Below are 5000 nucleotides of genomic sequence, written 5' to 3'. Positions count from 1 at the left end.
TTTGTTCAACCCAAGTGTTGGAGTTCCAGAGAACGAGGTAATGGACTTTCATTCCCAGGACCGCCTCGTCTATGTATTCGACGCCTCTCCCGATTGCTTAAAGATAGACGTGCAATACGATAAAGGACCCTGGGAGAAAGCAATGAAAAGCCAGGGTAGAGCCTCGGAGCCGACCCAAGCGAAGATCGGCACTCGAAGCAGCCCGAAAAAGGGAAAGCCGTGGAGACGGCAGACTCGCCAGTCAGGCACAGCGTGAGGCTGACTACACTACAGTAGATCGGGAGGTTACAATTCCTGTTTCAATTTCCGGGGGTGAACGTAGTAAGTGTAGACGGTGGATCAGGTGTGAACATCAACCAAAGGCGTCTTGGGGATCGATAATAGATAAACATTGTGGCATGACAGTTCAAGATACATATGGCTGGCGTACAACCTACGGGCTTTTTAGCCAAAATCAAAAGAACAAAAAAGGATGCCTTCTTTGGTACCTTTAGTCCAATCTTAGACAAAGAGCAATTTGGATATGAAGCACTGCTGGGTAGACCATGGCTCCAACTAGGTGATTCATGACAGGGATAAAAAAAAAGAAGTATTTTCATATATAAAGATATGGGTTTCCGGGTTTAGATCGAAATGGAATCCCTGAAAACCAGGGCTGGAGTATTAGACTTGTTCTGCATCGATAGAGGCACTATAACCGTAAGTGGAATAACAATCATTCAACCGATTGCTCTTACTCGTATCCTTCCTTCACTGACACAGAAGAGAGAGAGCAAGAGCACTCCCCAAGCCAAGGATGAGTGCCAAAGAGAAGATGCGCAAGCTAGTCTATCAGAAGAAGAAAGAGAGAGAGTGAGATTTTAGGTTTCATTAGGGTAGACTAAAGACCAAGCCAATCTCGAAACAAAAAAGAAAACTTATTGCAACTATGAACGTGAATAGATGCTTTCTCATTAGACTATTTTAACCGATTGTTTATGTCGACCCTACGCTACGATTCTTCTTCTCTTATTCAATTTCTAGTTAGATGAACACTGCTCTGCTGCATGACGGAGTGATATTTCCCTCTTATGAAAGCCGGTATCTCACTTTAAAAAGAGAGTCTCGACGTGGCAGTGTACACCTAGCTCCATAGCTGGGCTAGTCACTGGCTAGAGGGCGACCGACCTACCGGACCGGAGGCAGCCGAGAATGTTATGTAAAAAGGACCAAGGAGGATCCTATCCTAAAGGAGAAGGAGGAGGAGTAGGAGCTTGCTTTAGGGGCGGAATCGAAGCGAAAAAATTCGTTCATGCCACGACGATCTATATGGAAGGGCAGTTTTGTTGATGCATTCCTCTTGAGAATGAAGAAGAAGAGATATCTTCTTTTTTGCAGGAAAATTTGGTCACGTAGATTTTCTATTTCGCCGGAATTCGTTGATTGCTCCGTACGAATTTACAATGGAAAAACTCCTGTTCGTTGTAAGATTACTGAAGGAAAGGTTGGTCATATATTTGGAGAGTTTGCTTCTACACGGAAACGAAGACCTTCGAGAACAAATATTGGACCGGGAAGAAAAAGGGGGAAAAAGTAAAGTCTAAGTGCATATGGCACAAAAAAGAAATCCTATTTCGGTAAGACTTGATCTGAATCGTAGTTCAGATTCAAGTTGGTTTAGTGAGGGCGACCGCGAAAGTCACCGAATGGGTCAGTCTTTTAGTTCTCCCAGATTAGAATATCAAAGGAGGACGTTGCAGATGCCCGAGGCGGACACGACTTCTTCTAAGGCTAGAAGACCACTGGAAGACACCCAGGACTATAGCATGTCATGAAAGAAGCACACTGGACGGGCGTGCTTCGACCGTGTCTCCGGGGAACAGTTGAATGTAGATATCATGAACGCGAGGTACAGGATACCAGGCCGAGAAACCCGGGCAACCATTCCCCTATGTGCCAATCGCTAGCGCATCCAGGGCCCCGGCGCCTAGCTCAGCTGGAGAGGCCTAGCCTGATCTGAGAAATGCTAATTCGATTCGGATAGACTTCATTCAAGAATGCCACCGCCCCGGGAATCAATAAGAAAACAAGTGCGTTATTTCGGATCAGTGAATAAACCGAAAGGAAAGAAGAGACCTTTCTCGCTCAGCGCACTATGCTCCACTTCAACTTAGGAGAGTTTTCGATGGAACCGGTGAACCACGCAAGCTGGTTAGATGCGTGGGACAGAGGGCTCGTAGTACCTGCTAGCGCGGCTGCGCAGTGGAAGGGAAAGAGCCTAAATCGACCCCCTTCTTTTTTTCAAAGAAAAAAGCAGTAAGGAGTAAGGAGAATAAACTCTCAAATGAGACTAAGCAGCTACCGACCGTTCCGACGCGCCCTTGACCTATTTTGATATTGGCCAAAAACCTATCTCTAAAGTGGAGCCTAGTTTAAGCTGTCAAACAAGTGATGATTGAATGAAAGAAAAACCAAACGTAGGGATATGGATGGAGTCTCGCTCAGTAAAGAGAGTTGTAGGATTCATAAAACAGGAGAAAAGCCTTTACTTTCAAATGACAACTGCTTCTTCCTGCTGCGAGGGCCTTGCACGAAACCAAACCATCCCCCGCCCGATCAAGTACCTGTTGCTTCACTGGTAGGCCTACTTAGGTTAGGGTTCCAAACCTCAGTTCTGACCAACCTCCAGTGTGTAATCTACATCTTTCTAGCTAGAACTCGGTCGAATAAGAATCATTGATTCCATCTACTGTCAATTTCTTAATCATTGCGTTCGGACAGTGCTCCTTTCTCATCTCAAACCATAACGAGTCTTCACGTTAGGAAAGATAAGGGAAGACCGCCTGAGCGAAGCGACCGAAGGAACTTGACTTATCCTAACCGAACGATAGCGGCTTAAAGCGTTGCCTATCATGAGCAGCCTCGCTCCTTAATCGGCGGGGAGGAGCATCTAAAAGTATGGGGAAAAGGATGTTGCGTTTTGACTTTGTCTCCCGGGATCCATCACAGGTTAAGTTTGAGAGCCGTGTGATGGGTGACTATCCAACACGGTTCGGAGAGCACTTTTAGTTTGCGCTGGTGAATGGAAGCCCCCCCCCCCCCCTATCAAGCAAGAAGGAAGCGACTCTTCCCACGGCGGAGTCACCATTGACTCTATTCATTATTATGGTAAATCAGTGTATCAAGATGTCAATCTGAGATCTTATTTCAGTTTGATACGTCCACCTACGAGACTCACCTTTGGCTTTCGTCTCGGTAGGTGTATTATTATACATTTTCCTAAAAGAAAATTCATTCATTTCTTTCTTTCCCGTCGACCACGACGACTGAAACGACGTGAAAAATCCAGACCCGTAAAGAGGAAGGGCCGGTGGGGGGCATTTAGGAAAGTCGGGCCAATTGGGTGTCTTCATTCAAGCGACGGTACAGAAGAAGAACGAAACGAAGTGAGAGGCCGGGGGGCAGGGAAAAGAGTTGAGTCGATCATGCTCGACGATCGGGAGAAGCAAAACGAAATTTGGATTTGGCCAAAAAAGAAGCAAGGCTATGGATACCATGACCGATCACCATCGATAAAGAAGAATCTTTCTAAATCACTTCGTGTTAGCGGGGCCTTCAAGCATTCGAAATACGACGAGATTGAAAATGACATAGCGTTCCTGATAGAAAATGACGACTCCTTCATAAAAACAAACTTATTTAAGTTCTTTTTCCCAAAGAAGTCCTGCTCCAATCGCCCGACGAGTCAGTTACTTAAAAGGACCCTCCCCGCAGTCCGCCCTTCCTTGAATTATTCGGTCATGCAATACTTATTGAATACAAAGAACAAAATGCATTTCGACCCCGTCGTAGTTCTCAATCATTTCGTGGCACCGGGCGTGGCTGAACCATCTACGATGGGGGGAGCTAATGCACAGGGAAGAAGCTTAGATAAAAGAATACGTTCTTGCATCGCTTTTTTGTAGAAAGCTCAACCAGCGAGAAAAAGTGTTTGGCTGAAGCCAAAAATAGGGTGACCCACTTTGTTCACCAAGCGAATGATCTTCGCTTCGCGGGAACAACAAAAACCACCATCTCGCTCTTTCCTTTCTTCGGTGCTACCTTTTTTTTTCCAAGGGATGGGGTTGGGGTGTATAATAACCTTTTTTTTGAGGATGCCCGGGAACAACTCCTAGGTCAATTAAGGAGAAAATGTTGGAACCTCATGGGTAAGGATAAGGTAATGGAATTGATAGAGAAATTCATAGACCTAAATAGGATAGGAGAATTGATAAGGGGAATAGAGATGATGATAGAGATCATACTGAGAAACCGAAGAATTCCGTACGGGTACAACTATTATTTGAACGAAGTGAAAAAAATGCGATCTTTGTTGTATAATAGAACAAACACTAATACCAACATTGAATCGGTCAAGATCAAATCTGTTTATCAAAGTGCTTCTCCGATTGCTCAAGACATCTCTTTTCAACCGAGGAACAAAACAAGATCATTTCGTTCCATTTTTAGTAAAATAGTGAAGGATATTCCATTAGTAATGAAAAAAGGGGTGGAGGGGATCCGTATATGTTGTTCAGGTCGATTAGAAGGTGCAGAAATAGCTAGAACTGAATGCGGAAAGTATGGAAAAACATCTCGTAATGTATTTAACCAGAAAATAGATTATGCTCCTGCGGAAGTATCTACTCGTTACGGAATCTCAGGTGTCAAAGTGTGGATTTCATATAGTCAAAAAAAAAAGGGACGTGCTATATCCGAAACGTACGAAATATAGTAAATATTGTAAAGGAAGATGTAGTAGGGGTTGCGAACCGGATGGTACACAACTTGGTTTTGGAAGATATGGCACTAAAAGTTGTAAAACTGATCGTCTTTCATATCGAGCGATTGAAGCAGCGCGTCGTGCTATAATCGGACACTTCCATCGTGCTATGAGCGGACAATTCCGAAGAAATGGTAAGATATGGGTAAGAGTTCTCGCAGATATCCCTATTACCGGGAAACCTACAGAAGTAAGAATG

General features: G+C 44.5%; 1 pseudogene; it reads left to right on the top strand.

Annotated features, from left to right (window-relative positions):
* The first annotated feature begins 1589 nt into the window (after nucleotides 1-1589).
* On the top strand, nucleotides 1590-4994 carry LOC132615747 (small ribosomal subunit protein uS3m-like; annotated as a pseudogene).
* Nucleotides 4995-5000: the final 6 nt, after the last annotated feature.

Source organism: Lycium barbarum, chromosome 10 (assembly GCF_019175385.1).
Source record: "Lycium barbarum isolate Lr01 chromosome 10, ASM1917538v2, whole genome shotgun sequence".
In the NCBI taxonomy this organism is placed as follows: Eukaryota; Viridiplantae; Streptophyta; class Magnoliopsida; order Solanales; family Solanaceae; genus Lycium; species Lycium barbarum.
This window is presented reverse-complemented; position numbering and strand designations above follow the sequence as displayed.